The 18,653-nt window shown below is 45.1% G+C and overlaps 1 pseudogene; it reads left to right on the top strand.

Moving 5' to 3' along the window:
• The first annotated feature begins 1,466 nt into the window (after positions 1–1,466).
• LOC125553676 lies at positions 1,467–6,795 on the top strand (annotated as a pseudogene).
• Positions 6,796–18,653: the final 11,858 nt, after the last annotated feature.

The raw sequence follows: 18,653 nt of genomic DNA, 5'->3' as shown, positions 1-18,653 counted from the left end.
TCGATCGACGTAACAACCACCAGGGGCACAACACACGTTGTGTTCACTTGCTCCCTTTTTCTTCTTTATTAATTCTTTCTTTTATTCCCTTATTCTTTTCTTTCCTTTCCTTTCCTTTTTCTTTTTATTTATCAGTTTCTTTTTTTCCAAATTTGCATATTGTTTTTAAATCCCCCTTTTTTATTTTTTGAATGCTCGAACTATTTTAAACTATATACAAACCGGTGGCCATCTTAGCAGGAAAGAGCAAACGAAAAAAAAAACCTTGTCAACCAGAATTTCAAAAGAAAAAAGGTTCAAGAATTTTGAAAAAAACGTTTGAAAGATTTAGAAAAAGTTCAACAATTTTAAAAAGAAGTTCACGGATTTTCAAAAGAAATGTCCACGGATTTGGAAAAAAATCATGGATTTTTTTAAAAACTGTAATATTGAAAAAGAGTTCATGCATTAAAAAAAGTTCACGTATTCGAAAACGTTCACGAAAAAAAAAGTTCATGGATTATTTTTCTTTCCTTTTCTATTTCTTTTCTATCTTTCCTTTTTTCTTTTGTTTCTTTTTTCCTGTATTTATACAAAGTTCATTGTGTATATTAAGGAAATGTTCACGGTATATTTAAGAAAAAATCACTCATTTATAAAAATGTTCATCGTATACTAGAAATTTGCTCAGTGTATATCACACAAATTTCAATGTTTATTCGAAAATTGTTCAACATATATTACAAAAATGTTCACTGCATATTTTCAAAAATTCTTCGATGCATATATTCATCTGTTTCCAAAAATATTTATCATATATTTGCTTTGAAAGAGGAGGTCGCGAGTTCGAATTATCTTGCATGCGCCTTTTTTTTTAGCAATGTAGTAGAAAAAAATTCAAATGTGCCGGTCCAGCAGGAAGGACGGGTCGCCCGGTCAACACTGCTGCTCCCCAGCCCACCAGTCTAAAGAATCCCAGTTGACATCTTGCCATGTCAGCGTTTTATGCCCCAGACGACTCGAGGGTTCGTTTTAGACCGGAATCGCATAGTTCAAGGTGCAGTCGACCGGGATTTTGACACGGGGGTTCATTTCGCCGAAACTCTACGAGTTCAAGGTTTAAAATAGATTTTTCCCTTTCAAAAATCGGGAGTTTAGGATGCACGATTTAAAATAGAGTTTACTTCAAAAATAAAAATCATAGCGTTTTATGGCGCATAGAAAATCTTTATAGCCCTCATCATTGCTTTGCTTAGCTTAGCTTCCCCATACACGCACGCTCTGTGCCAAGCCCCACCACCACCAGCAGCAGCAGCAGCAAGCGAGCTGCTCCTCGTTTCCCGCGCCGTGCGATGAGTCGTGGCGGGTCGGCGGCAAGACGTGACGCATCGGTCGCCGCCCTCCCCTGGGCTGGCCCAGTCGCCTGCCTCCATATCCCCTCCCCATCAACTCGTTTGCCGCTCCGTATCCCTCGCCACGCCGCAACCAGTACTAGTACTACCAGGAGTCCAGCATATCTTCCTCTGCCATCGACCACCCTCCAATCCATTGCCAACATCGGAGCCTGGGTACGTAGCTTGAGCTGTCGCTGCACAGCTTGCTGGCGAGCTAGCTAGCCGGCCGCCATGGGAGTGCCTTCGTTCTACCGGTGGCTCGTGGAGAAGTACCCCAACATCGTCGCCCCCGCCGTCGAGGAAGAAGAAGACTGTCCTGCTGGCGCCGGCGCCGCCGTTTACTTCGACAACCTCTACCTCGACATGAACGGCATCATCCACCCCTGCTTCCACCCGGAGGACCAGACGGTAACTCATATGCCGACGCACTATCTCGGTCCATGTACGATCTCGCGAGTTCTTGATCGATCTGGTCTGGTCTCTCACCTGCGACTGTTGCGCACGCATGCAGGCGAGCCCTCCTCCGGCGACGTTCGACGACGTGTTTCAGTCCATGTTCGATTACATGGACCTCCTGCTCCGCATCGTCCGGCCCCGGAGGCTCCTCTACCTGGCAGTAGGTTCGTTCGCTCGGCTCCGTCCTCTTCTTCCTCAGCATCCAGCTTCGTCCTCAGCACCTATGTACGCATGCTGATTCCATGGCCGCGTGCATGCATGCAGATGGCGTCGCGCCTCGCGCCAAGATGAACCAGCAGCGGGCCAGGCGCTTCAAATCCGCCAAGGCCGCCAAAGAGGCCGTACGTGAAACTTCTTTCCTTTTACATCCGCATTTCCATTCCTGTAACCTTGTGAATCACTTGAATATCTTGCTTTGTATTCGCAAAAAAAAAGAGAATATCTTGCTTTGTTTTTCTTCCAGGAGCTTGAGGAGAGCCTCATGAGGGAGAGGTTCACGGCTCAGGGGAAGGAGGTACTGCCGCGCGACGATGCACCATGCGAGGTCTCGGATCCAAATATCATTACGCCTGGTACTGAGTTCATGGAGAAGCTGTCGGCCGCACTTGAGTACTACGTCCGAGCACGATTGAGCAGCGATCCCCGATGGAAAGGCATCAAGGTTTTATTTCGGCCATGAACTTGCAGCAAATGTATCATATTGACTGTAAACAGTTTAATCTTGACAAATCTATTATGCCTCTTTCTGAAGGTTATACTTTCCGATGCAAATGTTCCCGGAGAAGGGGAGCATAAGATCATGTCATTCATCCGCGCTCAAAGGAGCATGGAAAACTATGATCCGAACACACGCCATTGTCTCTATGGGCTGGTAGGAAATTTAATAATTGCATAAAGAACTTGATCGTGTCAGTTGTATGAATTCACATATTTTAGTTAACTCTGAAGAATTATTGCAGGATGCCGATCTCATAATGCTTGCTTTGGCCTCTCACGAGGTCCATTTCTCGATTTTGCGTGAGGTAGCATGTTAATCTCTCCTCATCGATAACTTCCAAGCACCGTCATTAACCCCGAGACAGCATATATGTAGCATATATATGGAATTTACTAGGCATATCTAAGCTCTACTGTCAAGTAAAACTAGCATTTTGCAGTTGCATTGGAGCTGAGAATACTCTTCTGTAAACTTAAACAGGACGTTCTACGGCAAAATCACCAGCCAGATATTTGTGTTACTGTGACTGATAAAAGTTTCACAGCCCAAGAGTCACCAAAACTTAAGTGCAGAGGCTGGTTCCCCAGGATAACAGAGGCAAGACCCAAGGGAAAGTTGCCCAATAAACCGTATCAGGTTTGTTCCCCACGATGATATCACTGGAAAGTTCTCATTCTGACTATGCGGATAACGCCGTTTACACTGTTGCAGTTCCTCAACATCTGGGTTTTGAGAGAGTACTTGGAGCTTGAAATTGCTACACCGGATTGCAAACATGACATTGAGAGGCTAATTGATGACTTCATATTTATTTGTTTCTTGACAGGAAATGATTTCATTCCACACATTCCTTCACTCGAGATACACGAAGTATGTATAGCTGTATGATTTTAGCCGTGCTTAATCATCTTGTGATTTTTTTTCTCTAATGTATGTTTCATTTGACAGTATGCAGTCGATCTTCTCATTGACATGTACAAAACCACGTTCAACAAAATGGGGGGTTATATCGTTGATACTAACAAAGTACGTGTAGAATCTAAGCCTCGTTTTCATTGATGATTATGCATTGAGTTATTCTAATGTTATTTAGTAGCTACGTCTGGAAACAGATCAAAGATAAGCATGCTGCCTATGTGAAAGTCTCAAGGTTGGAGAAGTTCCTTCATGAGCTGTCATTGCATGAAGAGAAAATATTTCTCAAAAGATTTGAACTGAGAGAGGTATTTTCTCATCCTTGTCAAAAGTATGCATGCACTCCTAAACCCTAATTAGCATCCGTTGATGTGTTGGTTACTTGGTTAATTGCAGAAGTTGCTTTGCAAGATACAGCGTCAAGCTGCAGAAGATGAATGTGATGAAAGAAAGTATGACATTGTGGTAAGGATTTGTCAGGGTCGATGAAATGTACATGCACAGAGATCTAAATTGGCTCATGTGTGCAGGAAGAAAGTGCAGAGGGCCTTGAACAAGAGAGTATCTCGGCTTGCACTGATGACAAGCGTGATGTATGGGCATTTTGTTTATTTCTGCTACATATTAAGAAATGCTTGAACATCCTTGTTGATTTCCTATATGTGTATTTTCTGCAATTCTGATTGTGTATCTTTCTGTCAGGTTACTGAGAATACCTTAGAGCTGAAAAGAAATCTGAAGGATAATCTGTGTAGTAAGCAAGATCTTTTCAAAAATGGATCCTCTAAACATGACAGGGTTAGTGACTTGGTGTCGCCTATTGTTAAGACATCTCTTCTATGTGCAAATTTTGACATATATACTACAGATAAGGCTGGGATCGCCAGGATGGAAGTCCCGGTTCTACAAGGAGAAATTTGGTGCTGAAACCTCTAATGAAATTGGGAGGCTGCAGACAGAAATGGTTCTGATTTTTTCCCTCTTTTTCCTGCAAATAGTCTCATACTCATGTGGTTTGGCAGGGTTATAACATTTTAGATTGCTTAATATGTTGTTTTTGCTGATTTAGGTCCAGAAGTACTTGGAAGGATTGTGTTGGGTGCTCCGATACTATTTTTCTGACGTACCATCATGGAGTTGGTAGGACGAAGCATATTTTTTTGTCTATGTATTTCCTCACATACTGTAATATCATTGTTATGAATTATTATAACGACACTGGTCCCAACAGCCAGTTAATTTAATCATATTCTCACACTAGTGACTTGTGAAGTTCTGATAGTTCCAATAGATAGACAAGTGTTTGATATTACAATGTTTTTTTTGCAGGTACTATCCATTCTATTATGCTCCTTTTGCATCAGATGTGAAACGCCTGTCACAGTTCAAGATATCTTTCACCGTAGACAAACCACTACGACCATTTGATCAGCTAATGGCAGTGTTGCCACCAGAAAGGCATGTTTGTTCATGAATATTATTTATTTTCATTTCCTGAGAATTAATCAGTTTTTTTTGCAGCTCATGTGCCCTTCCAAAATGCTACAGTGAATTAATGGGCTGTGAAGAGTCCACGATACAAATGTTCTACCCATCAGGTATATATTTGTTATCCTGTAGTTAATACTCAATAGTATCATCAGACTGTTTGTCTACTGATGTGGCGTGCAATTCACTTGTCACCAGATCTGGCGATTGATACTCATGGAAAACGATTCTTGTGGCAAGTAAGCCTTTTGTTCATGTGCAATAAGATGAACTGGTTCAACTGATAATTTCAACGCAAACTGATCAAGTGCACCTATTTGGTGCTATAGCAAAAAAGGACTGATGCTAGTTTCCTATTTCAGGGTGTTGCAAAGTTGCCATTTATAGATGTGAAGCTGCTGCTTTCAGCAACCAAGACAGTAGAGAAAGATCTCGCAGTATGTATTCTCAACTAAAAACTAGCATTCCATAAATCTGAAGTCACAAATATGGTTTCTTACCTTGTTTGCACATCAGTTGCATGAAATGAGGAGGAACACTATCCGGCAAGAGAAGATCTTACTGAGGAACTCAAACTCTCTGGCAAATAATGCAGCATTTGGGCCAATATCCGAGAAGAAGCTTCTGATATCCACCAGGTACATGGAAATCTGAAGATATGAAAACCTGATAGGCAGATACCGAATTTTCTGTTCTGCTCAGAATTTCAGAGCAATCTGAACTGATCCCGGACTTTCCTTCACTTTTCCATCATAATAGTGAAATTACAGGATGGTTATCCCAAGATGAGGATGCTCCAAGCAATGGCCTTTTTCGCTCGCCGATAAGAGATCTCCCAGACATCACACATGATCAAACAATGCAAGTTTTTTTCATCCTGAGACTACTATGTTCATGCATTGGGGGTGTCTAGGCCGTCTCATGCTGATTTATAGTATATATCTTGTGATGTTTCAGATCGGCAATGTTCTTCAATCCTGAGGCAGTGAAGCCAATCTCAAGACTGCTCGACAATGTCATCGTACCTGACAAGGTAGGTTGCTCGTATGAAGTTGTACTAGATGATTTCGATAAATTAATCTGGAGCTTCATTCGATCTCTGAATGTTATGCAGACTGTTACTGAAAGTGACATTCGGACGAGACCCATGTGGCACACGTACCCGGGGCCAAGGCCGCCGACGGTCACCTGCAGGCCAGAGACCCTGTGGAAGCGGAGCTCGCCGGCGATGCAGCCGAGGGAAGAGGTGAAGAATGCCGGAACGGGGTGGATGGGGCGGGGTAGAGGAGGCGTTGGCGCCGCCACCACCGAGACCCAGCAGATCGGTACGAGCGGCTTCGGGCCGGGGGGAGGGTACGCCGCCGGTGGCGCCCAGACGCTGCAGCGGATGAACGGCAGCTACGGGAGAGGTTTCCAAGGCGGCCGGTTCGATGACGGTGGCGCGTACAGCTTCCGACCGGGAGGCGGTTGGGCAGGAAGGGGCGGCGCGGCGCAGAAGCAGCAGCAGACCGCGTGGCGGCCGGTGGGGACGTGGGCGAGAGGCGGCGGCCGTGGTGGGAGCGGGCAGCCGCGTGCGTGGTAGAAGTACAACTGGTGGAACAGCTCCGTCTTCGTCGTTGGTCTCTACAGTATTTTGCATGAAACATGAGCGTTTGTTGAGAGTTTGATGAACTGATGCATTTTGTGTGTTACCGGGCAGCCCCGTGCGTAGTAGAAGATCACCGTATTTCATTCACCGGGCAGCCAACTTGGAAGCATCAGCGTTTGGCCGTCAAAGCCATTTACTACTCGATGTGTATGTTAAGTTGCTCGTACTGACGGGAACACGTTTTATGGCGCATTGCAAATTTCTCGCCCTTGTTTGTTTTGCTACCAGAAAGGTGTGGACAGGAGCATTATACGGCGTTTTTCTTCATCTTCTGAACACAGCACAGTTGCACATGCTCATGCATACTCTATTTCTGTGAACGCTTTCCAGATACTAAACAAAAGAGACCAGGGGCAAGCACCTCTGGGCATATTTTTATAGAAGGGCGAGAAACAGTTTTGCAGATACCGAGTTGGCATACATGTTGAGATTGACGAAGTCAACATAGACACCTCATAGCTAAGGAAAACCTTTCCTAAATGAACATTGTCGGAAAGCCTACAATAAAATCTTATGAGCTATGCTCAGTTCGCCTATACGATGTTGTTTAAAATCTAACTTTGTAAACAACCCAAGATACATCAACACTGCCTAACCGATAATGTATTCATCTTGGAAAGTAGCAACCAGTACCTTGTCACATTATTGGTTGCTACTTTGTTGGTTAGGCACATTATAATTTGTTGTGAATAATAGTCACAGAGGAAGACATTTTTTTGTTATGCCGAATAGACAACTAGAAAAAATCTGGTCGAAGAAACTAACATGGCATGAGAGGAAGGGAAATATCTGATGCACTGGACTTGTGATGCAACCGATGCAACCAACACCTTTAAATGCCTTCCGGTGTGAGTTCTTTTGTTTTGGAAGTGATTTCTTATGTTTGGGATAGAAGTGATTTTGTTTCCTGGAGTGCCGTTGGTAGAGGAAAGAAGAATCGGTGGCTGAGGGATTAGACGGAATTAGGGGAATAGGAGTAATCAACGCGTTTTCATTTTGGAAACTGCCTTTTCATGACCATTTATTTGCTGGTTATTATGTCAGTTTCTTCCCAATCTTTACCCTGGATGGGTTAAAAGGGACCTATATCAACAAGGGTTATATCAGCTCCAGGGGACTCCATTTCGTTTCTCCAGCTCATATCATAGAGGAAAACAAGTGTCTTTCTATCCTGTTCCTTCTCTCGGATTCATTTTTCTTGGGCGGGGGAGACATGGAGAAGTGAGGGGAAAGGGTGAAAGAGAAGGGAGAGATTCGGGGGGGGGGGGGGGGGGGGGGGGGGGGGGGGGGGAGCAGACAGCGCCGACGGGGCAGAGTGAGCCGGTGATCATCTCTAGGGGTGACCTCTCTGTTCTGCCTCCTTCGCCGGACAGTGAGGGGAGGTGCGTGCCGAGGCGCCCCCGAGGTGATGGTTCTCCGTTGATCAGAGTGGGGAGCAGACAGCGCTGACGGGGCAGAGTGAGCCGGTGATCATCTCTAGGGGTGACCTCTCTGTTCTGCCTCCTTCGTCGGACAGTGAGGGGAGGTGCGTGCCGAGGCGCCCCCGGGGTGATGGTTCTCCGTTGATCATTGACTTGGAGGCTGCACGGAGGGCTGTCAGCGGATCCCTGGTGGTGGGGCGTTTCCTATCGCCCTTCCAAGTAAATCCACGAATCCTCGTGGATGAACTCCGTGCTTGTTCGGCATGGAAGTTGCAAGGTGCAGTTACCATCCAAGAAGTGGCCAGCAAGGATGGTCGTTTCATCCTCAACTTCGGCTCCGAGGAGGACAATCGTTTCGTACTCAAGGCCCAGCCATGGCACTACAAGCGTGACGACATTATCTTCGCTGAGTTTGATGGCATGGGTGACCCGACGAAAGTTGACCTCGGAGTCATGGCCATATGGGCACAGGTTTGTGACCTCCCTTTTGAACTGAAAACTGAGAGTATTGATCGGTCTCTAGGGGGCCAAATTGGGGAGGTGATTGTTGTATCTCATCGGGATCAAATGATAGTAGAAAAGTACCTGCGTGTACGTGTTAAAATTCCACTACATGAGCCTCTACATGAGCCTCTCAAAAGCAAAGTAGGATTCACGCCCTTAGGTAGTAAAGAGAGTATTCAGTATGATGTAAGATATGAAAAACTACCATCGTATTGTGAGTGTTGTGGGCTTGTAGGACACATGTCTGAGAGGTTCTGTGGGATCCCTAAGGATGGGAGAGTAGCACCTGTTCCAAAAAACCTTAGTGTGGATGCTTACTGGAAGGGCCGGGCGTCAAGTGAGAGAGCTCTTATGTTCGATGGCTCAAACAACAATACCATATCTAGAGCCACGGAGGGAATGGTGGTCAAGGTGAACAAAGCTGTGAGTGATCTCACGGTGATGGACAAGGGTGTTGTGACACCCGCGACGACGGCCAAGGTAGGCCACTCGCTCGGCCAGGAGGGCTGGGCCCTTGTCGCCCCCTAGGGGGCCTCCCTTGGTGTTGTGCCAGGTCAGGAGGACCTGGCGGCTCTCCCTCTCGACCAGACCAACCTTGGCATGGAGCTGGCGGTAAAGGGGGTCTCCCATTCAGGCGCGCCACCGCTCGGTCAGGAGGGCCGGGCTACTGTGGCGCCCCTGAACACCCCTGCTGGGGCAGAGCTTGGTCAGGTGGACCGGGCTGCTGCTCAAACCACCACTGGTAAGCTTGGATAGGAGGGTCTTGGCCTAGTGGCGGGGGGTGTTTCCCTCCCATATGTACTGCCTGGCCAGAAGGGCTAGGTACAAGTACGTTTGGGTGGACCTGGAGCTCCAAACGTGATCCATGAAGCTGCTTCTTCTTGGCAGATCCCAGCCGGACAGAAGGACCAGGCGACCTAGCTGTTGGGTGCAGTTGATTGTGCCTCTTCTACAACTTTTCCTGGCCCAGTTTACTCCGAACAACTCTTGTTCAAACCGGATGTGCTGGAGGCACTCTCAGGAGCGGTTGCTGCAAGGCTGGCCACTATAGATACAAACAATAGTATTGGTTTCATGTTTAATGCTAAAAAGATACCCAACAGGTTAAGCCAAAGGGAAAGGGGAGGAAAGAAAGGAAGGAGAGAGGATATGAGAGGTCAGATGAAGCTCGCAAAAGTATCATAGGTAAAAAAAAGGAAGAATCTTTTTGATGCGCCTTCGGCTCGTAGTGAAGTAGATTTTTCTTTTGAAAAAATGATGGATAGCTATGAGTGTATTTTGTATGGAGATATAAGTGTCTCTTCCAAGAGAGTTTGTACGGGTAGAGTGGAAGCAATGAGGGATGGGAATGGGGGTACCACACATGTAGCGAGAGAAGTAGAGGAGAAAGAAGAAGCTTATGTGCAGAAGAGGAGAGAACCCGTTGGAGATGATGGCGCATCGGCGGCCTCCAAGGAGGAGGTTCACCGAGCCAAATGAAAATCATAGGATGGAACTGTCGTGGTATGCTCTCCCCACGACAGTTCACGAGCTCTTGGACCTTCAAGGGCGTGTCAAGGCGGAGTTGATTTTCCTTTTTGAGTCTCATTTGAATAAATGTAAAGCTGATGAGCTACGTTGTGTTCTAAATTTTGATGCTATGTTTGTAGTGGAAAGTGATGGTCGGGCCGGTGGACTCGTTTTGTTTTATCAAAAGATGAATAAAGTCATTTTGAACTATGAGACAGCTCATTTTATTGATGTTCTATTCATGAATGAAAATGTTGTACAGTGGCATTTTATGGGTTTTTATGGTTATGTGAATTGGAATGAGCGTAATCTTTCTTGGGATGATATCCGCAATCTGCATGATAAGGGTGATCACCCCTGGATAATGTTGGGAGACTTCAATGAAATATTATTGTCTTCAGAAAAAGAGGGAGGGAATGTGAGGCCTAATGCAATGATGAGAGACTTTCGTAATTGCTTAGGAGAATGCGGTCTAGAAGATATGGGCTATATTGGTGATTGCTTCACTTGGATAAGAGGTGAGATTAGGGAGAGACTTGATCGTGGGGTTTGTAATGTGGATTGGGCGAACAAATTCCCACGGGTTGCAATCATAAACGAAGAACATGTCCATTCTGATCACCGTCCCCTTTGTCTTGGATACATAATATTATGATTGTAACATATTTAATTAATCTCGAGGACGAGTAAAACAGTTTGAAGCTCGTTGGCTCAAAGAAGAGACAGTCGTAGAAATAGCATGTACATCATGGGAAAAAGCAAAGATGTTAGGTATTGGACCGTCTCTCGCTGAACGTACCAGGGGCGGTGCACGCGGATTTGCATACCTGGGATCGTGATATACTAAGGGGGCCGAAAAATAGAATTAAAAACTCAAAAAAAAATCTAGAAAAATTGTGAAGGGGCCCTATGAATGCGGAAACTCAAGCGCGGCAAAAAGGAGACCCTAGTCCTTATTGAAAATCTTTTGGAACAAGAAGAGATATACTGGCTACAACGGGGTCGTGCAAACTGGCTATTACATGGTGATCGTAATACCTCTTTTTTCCATAATGCGGCAACAGCGAGAAAGAAGAGAAACCAGATCAAAAAGTTAATTGATGAAAATGGCGTCTGGGTACAAGACACGAAGATGAAAAATCACATTTTGGGGTATTTTTCAAACCTTTTCAAATCAGAAGTGGTTCAACCGAATCTAGAGGTCATATCCCTTGTCAAAAGGAAAGTGAATGATGAAATGAATAAGGCCCTTCTAGCCCCTTATACAGAAGATGATGTACGAAAGGACCTCTTTGATATTGGAGATTTAAAAGCACCTGGGCCGGACGGTCTGCACGCCATTTTTTATAAAAGATTTTGGCCTATGTTGGGGGATGGCATGACAAAAGAGGTACTCCAGGCGGTAACACTTGCTCGATACCTGAGGTCTGGAATGATACTACAATAGTAATGATCCCAAAGGTTAATTCCCCAGACAAGGTAACTCAATTCAGACCTATAATTCTATGCAATGTGGTATATAAAGTGATCTCAAAAATGATTGCGGTGCGCTTGAAGATAATGAAGGAAATATGCCCTATAGGCAATGATAAAGTTGTTATTTATATTTCCTTATATCATGATAAATGCTTATTATTCATGCTAGAATTGTATTAGCCGGAAACTTAGACATGTGTGAATACATAGACAAACTGAGTATCACTAGTATGCCTCTACTTGACTAGCTCGTTAATCAAAGATGGTTGAGTTTCCTAGCCATGGACAAGAGTTGTCATTTGATGAACGGGATCACATCATTAGGGAATGATGTGATTGACTTAACCCATCCATTAGCTTAGCACGATGATCGTTTAGTTTGTTGCTATTGCTTTCTTCATAACTTATACATGTTCCTATGACTATGAGATTATGCAACTCCCGAATACCGGAGGAACTCTTAGTGTGCTATCAAACATCACAACGTAACTGGGTGACTATAAAGATGCTTTACAGGTGTCTCCGATGGTGTGTGTTGAGTTGGCACAGATCGAGATTAGGATTTGTCACTCCGATTGTCGGAGAGGTATCTCCGGGCCCTCTCGGTAATGCACATCACTATAAGCCTAGCAAGAAATGTGACTAATGAGTTAGTTGCGGGATGATGCATTACGGAACGAGTAAAGAGACTTGCCGGTAACGAGATTGAACTAGGTATTGAGATACCGATGATCGAATCTCGGGCAAGTAACATACCGATGACAAAGGGAACAACATATGTTGTTATGCGGTTTGACCGATAAAGATCTTCGCAGAATATGTAGGAACCAATATGAGCATCCAGGTTCCTCTATTGGTTATTGACCGGAAGTGAGTCTCGCTCATGTCTACATAGTTCTCGAACCCGTAGGGTCCTCACGCTTAACGTTCGGTGACAATCGATATTATGAGTTTATGTGTTTTGATGTACCGAAGGTAGTTCGGAGTTCCGGATATGATCACGGACATGACGAGGAGTCTTGAAATGGTCGAGTCATAAAGATCGATATATTGGAAAGGCTATGTTTGGACATCAGAATAGTTCCGGGTGAGTTCGGGCATTTACCGGAGTAATAGGGGGTACCGGAACCCCCCGGGGAGTGTATGGGCCTTATTGAGCCTTAGTGGGAGAGAGGAGGAGGCGGCCATGGTGGAGGGCACGCCCCCCCCAAGCCGAATCCGAATTGGGTGGGGGGCGGCCCCCCTTTCCTTCCCTCTCTCTCTCTCTCTCTCCCTTCCTTCCTCTCCTACTCCAACTAGGGAAGGGGGAATCCTACTCCCACCGGGAGTAGGACTCCCCCCTTGGGCGCGCCATGAGAGGGCCAGCCCTCCCCCTCCTCCACTCCTTTATATACGGGGGAGGGGGGCATCCCATAGACACACAAGTTGATTATTTAGCCGTGTGTGGTGCCCCCTCCACAGATTTCCACCTCAGTCATATCGTTGTAGATCTTAGGCAAAGCCCTGCGTCGGTAACTTCATCATCACCGTCATCACGCCGTCGTGCTGACGAAACTCTCCCTCGACCTCAGCTGGATCTAGATTTCGTGGGACGTCACCGAGCTGAACGTGTGCAGATCATAGAGGTGCCGTACCTTCGATGCTAGGATCGGATCGTGAAGACGTAAGACTACATCAACCGTGTTGTCATAACGCTTTCGCTTACGGTCTACGAGAGTACATGGACAACACTCTCCCCTATCGTTGCTATGCATCACCTAGATGGATCTTGCGTGTGCATAGGATTTTTTTGAAATTACTTCGTTCCCCAATAGTGGCATCCAAGCCAGGTTTATGCGTAGATGTTATATGCACGAGTAGAACCCAAAGGAGTTGTGGGCGTGAGTATATACATATTGCTTGCCGTCACTAGTTGATTCTTGATTCAGCGGTATTGCTGGATGAAGTGGCTCAGACCGACATTACGCGTACGCTTACGCGAGACTGGTTCTACCGACGTGCTTCACACAAAGGTGGCTAGTGGGTGTATGTTTCTCCAACTTTAGTTGAATCGGTTTCAATGCACAGGGTTCTTTTTGAAGATCAAAAAGCAATCACTGTACTACATTGTGGTTTTGATGCGTAGGTAAGAACGGTTCTTGCTAGAAGCCCGTAGCAGCCGCATAAAACTTGCAACAACAAAGTAGAGGACGTCTAACTTGTTTTTGCAGGGCATGTTGTGATGTGATATGGTCAAAACATGATGCTAAATTTTATTGTATGAGATGATCATGTTTTGTAACAGAGTTATCGGCAACTGGCAAGAGCCATATGGTTGTCGCTTTATTGTATGAAATGCAATCGCCATGTAATTGCTTTACTTTATCACTAAGCGGTAGCGATAGTCGTAGAAGCAATAGTTGGCGAGACGACAACGATGCTATGATGGAGTTCAAGGTGTCAAGCTGGTGACGATGGTGCTCATGACGATGCTTTGGAGATGGAGATCAAAGGCACAAGATGATGATGGCCATATCATATCACTTATATTGATTGCATGTGATGTTTATCCTTTATGCATCTTATTTTGCTTAGTTCGGTGGTAGCATTATAAGATGATCTCTCACTAAATTTCAAGGTACAAGTGTTCTCCCTGAGTATGCACCGTTGCTACAATTCGTCATGCTAAGACACCACGTGATGATCCGGTGTGATAAGCTCTACGTTCACATACAATGGGTGCAAGCCAGTTTTGCACACACAGAATACTCAGGTTAAACTTGACGAGCCTAGCATATGCAGATATGGCCTCGGAACATTGAGACCGAAAGGTCGAGCGTGAATCATATAGTAGATATGATCAACATAGTGATGTTCACCATTGAAAACTACTCCATCTCACGTGATGATCGGACATGGTTTAGTTGATATGGATCACGTGATCACTTAGATGATTAGAGGGATGTCTATCTAAGTGGGAGTTCTTAAGTAATTTGATTAATTGAACTTTAATTTATCATGAACTTAGTACCTGATAGTATTTTGCATGTCTATGTTGTTGTAGATAGATGGCCCGTGCTGTTGTTCCATTAAATTTTAATGTGTTCCTAGAGAAAGCTAAGTTAAAAGATGATGGTAGCAATTACACGGACTGAGTCCGTAACTTGAGGATTATCCTCATTGCTGCACAGAAGAATTACGTCCTGGAAGCACCACTGGGTGACAAACCTGCTGTAGATGCTGCTGGCGACGTTTAGAACGTCTGGCAAAGAAAAGATGATGACTACTCGATAGTTTAGTGTGCCATGCTTTACGGCTTAGAACCAGGACTTCAACGATGTTTTGAACGTCATGGAGCATATGAGATGTTCCAGGAGCTGAAGTTAATATTTCAAGCAAATGTCCGGATTGAGAGATATGAAGTCTCCAATAAGTTCTACAGCTGCAAAATGTAGGAGAATAGTTCTGTCAGTGAACATATACTTAGAATGTCTGGGTACCACAACCACTTGACTCAGTTGGGAGTTAATCTTCCTGATGATAGTGTCATTGACAAAGTTCTTCAATCACTGCCACTAAGCTACAAGAGCTTCGTCATGAACTATAATATGCAAGGGATGGATAAGACAATTCCCGAGCTCTTCGCGATGCAAAAGGCTGCGGAGGTAGAAATCAAGAAGGGGCATCAAGTGTTGATGGTCAACAAGACAACCCGTTTCAAGAAGAAGGGCAAAGGGAAGAAGGGGAACTTCAAGAAGAACAGCAAGCAAGTTGCTGCTCAAGTGAAGAAGCCCAAGTCTAGACCTAAGCCTGAGACTGAGTGCTTCTACTGCAAAGGGACTGGTCACTAGAAGCGGAAGTGCCCCAAGTATTTGGCGGATAATAAGGATGGCAAAGTGAAAGGTATATTTGATATACATGTTATTGATGTGTACCTTACTAATGCTCGCAGTAGCACCTGTGTATTTGATAATGGTTTTGTTGCTAATATTTGTAACTCGAAACAGGGGCTACGGATTAAGAGAAGATTGGCTAAGGACGAGGTGACGATGCACGTGGGAAATGGTTCCAAAGTCAATGTGATCGCCGTCGACACGCTACCTCTACATCTACCTTCGGGATTAGTATTAGACCTGAATAATTGTTATTTGGTGCCAGCGTTAAGCATGAACACTATATCTGGATCTTGTTTGATGCGAGACGGTTATTCATTTAAATCAGAGAATAATGATTGTTCTATTTATATGAGTAATATCTTTTATGGTCATGCACCCTTGATGAGTGGTCTATTTTTACTAAATCTCGATAGTAGTGATACACATATTCATAGTATTGAAGCCAAAAGATATAAGTTTAATAATGATAGTGCAACTTATTTGTGGCACTGCCGTTTAGGTCATATTGGTGTAAAGCGCATGAAGAAACTCCATGCTGATGGACTTTTGGAATCACTTGATTATGAATCACTTGATGCTTGCGAACCATGCCTCATGGGAAAGATGACCAAGACTCCGTTCTCCGAAACAATGGAACGAGCAACAGACTTATTGGAAATAATACATACTGATGTATGCGGTCTGATGAATGTTGATGCTCCTGGCGGGCATCGTTATTTTCTGACCTCACAGATGATTTGAGCAGATATGGGTATATCTACTTGATGAAACATAAGTCTGAAACATTTGAAAAGTTCAAACAATTTCAGAGTGAAGTGGAAAATCATCGTAGCAAGAAAATTAAGTTTCTACGATCTGATCGTGGAGGTGAATATTTGAGTTATGAGTTTGGTCTTCATTTGAAACAATACGGAATAGTTTCGCAACTCACGTCACTTGGAACACCACAACGTAATGGTGTGTTCGAACGTCGTAACCGTACTTTATTAGATATGGTGCGATCTATGATGTCTCTTACTGATTTACCGCTATCGTTTTGGGGTTATGCTTTAGAGATGGCTGCATTCACGTTAAATAGGGAACCATCAAAATCCGTTGAGACGACACCTTATGAACTGTGGTTTGGCAAGAAACCCAAGTTGTCGTTTCTTAAAGTTTGGGGCTGCGATATGTTGGGGAAAGCAGTAATTTCAAAAAAAATTCCTACGCACACGCAAGATCATGGTGATGCATAGCAACAAGAGGGGAGAGTGTTGTCTATGTACCCTCGTAGATCGTAAGCGGAAGCGTTATGACAATGCGGTTGATGTAGTCGTACGTCTTCATGATTGACTGATCCTAGTACCGAAGATACGACACCTGAGGGAGTCCTGGATTAGGGGGTGTCCGGATAGCCGGACTATACCTTCAGCCGGACTCCTAGACTATGAAGATACAAGATTGAAGACTTCGTCCCGTGTCCGGAAGGGACTTTGCTTGGCGTGGAAGGCAAGCTTGGCGATACGGATATGTAGATCTCCAATCATTGTAACCGACTCTGTGTAACCCTAGCCCTCTCTGGTGTCTATATAAACCGGAGAGTTTTAGTCCATAGGACGAACAACAATCATACCATAGGCTAGCTTCTAGGGTTTAGCCTCTCTGATCTCGTGGTAGATCTACTCTTGTACTACCCATATCATCAATATTAATCAAGCAGGACGTAGGGTTTTACCTCCATCAATAGGGCCCGAACCTGGGTAAAACATCGTGTCCCCTGCCTCCTGTTACCATTCGGCCTAGACGCATAGTTCGGGACCCCCTACCCGAGATCCGCCGGTTTTGACACCGACATTGGTGCTTTCATTGAGAGTTCCTCTGTGCTGTCACCATCAGGAAGGATGCCTCATCCCGTCTTTAAAGTCGGCACCGTTGCTAAGGGAGCTTTGGCTGTCGGCCAGACTCTTAGGCTAGGTGGTTTCCTTATGACCACCCGTTCGGCTGCTGCGCCGACGATGACCTCTCGGGTCATCAAAGGCAATCTTCACGTCAGCTCGGAATTCGCCGAGCAGCTAGATCCAATGGAGCTCTCTTCCCTAAACGAGCTCTTGGATTGCTTCGCCGCCCTGGGAGTCGCTACGGATTACGACCAGATTGGTTCTAAACCCGATCTGAGAGAGATTAACTCCCCCAGGTCACCCATCATGTTGCCATGGTAGAGGGACAGTGCGGCGACCCTTCATCTATCTTAAGGACTAGATATGTCCGGATTCCCGATCCCTCCAAGTCGGATACCTGCAGAGGGGAGGACATCACTCAAGACCTGAACTTAAAGTCAGGTGACGGGCTAGATTCATTGGACAGCATCCAAGAATCCAAACTTCCGAGTTCGGAAACTCCTTGGCTCCTGGGTCTCAGATTGGGTGAGGTTTCGGATTTGATTCCGCCCACCCACCCGTACATAAGCGATCTATCCCAAATTAGGCAAGAACCCGAAGAAACAATACATCATTACTGGGCCAGATTCCTCCTGGTTATGAACAGGATAAAGGACTGTCACGAGGAAGACACAATTTCATTCTTCTGCAATAATTGCACGGACAAGGGAATCCTCAACGCCATAAGTCGCCGTGATATTACATGCTTTGCTGACTTGGCGTCCATAGTACGAAAGTACTATGCGATGGAAAGCGCCTGGAAAACCGAAACAAAATTTTGGGACAATCTGGCCTTGAATACAAACCCGGTCCGAAATAAAAGGGTGCATCATCGTCAGACACCCGGGTTCAATACCAAAAAGCAAAAGCCCTCTATAGTGCATGGAACCGTACTGGAAGGATGGCTTGATGGACCCTGTAAAATACACAGTGCAGAGGGCGCCACACCAACTCACATCCTTAGATCATGTTGGATACTCCGACAGGTGGCAAAAATTGGCGAAGATCTTCTAATTCCAGAAGCCACAGAAAGCCACCCCAGAGAAACCAGTACGGTATTAACAGTCTTCGAGACTTTCACATCAAATAATATGCGAAAAAGAACACTCCGCGGCCTTGCCGAAGTCTACCAAGTAGCAACAATAAACCCATGGAGTGACACGACTATTACTTTTAACGCCAGTGATGAACCTAAATTCCGAACAGCCCGAGCACCAGCCGCATTGGTCCTCAGTCCAATAGTGGACGGCCTTCGTCTTACCAAGGTACTCATGGATGGCGGCAGCGGATTGAACCTCATTTATGAGGAAACCCTTCAAAAATGGAAATAGACTGGAACCGCATTGAGCGAAGC

Source organism: Triticum urartu, chromosome 4 (assembly GCF_003073215.2).
Source record: "Triticum urartu cultivar G1812 chromosome 4, Tu2.1, whole genome shotgun sequence".
NCBI classification, from domain to species: domain Eukaryota; kingdom Viridiplantae; phylum Streptophyta; class Magnoliopsida; order Poales; family Poaceae; genus Triticum; species Triticum urartu.
Note: the sequence above shows the minus strand (reverse complement) of the source record. Positions and strands in the feature narration are given on the sequence as shown.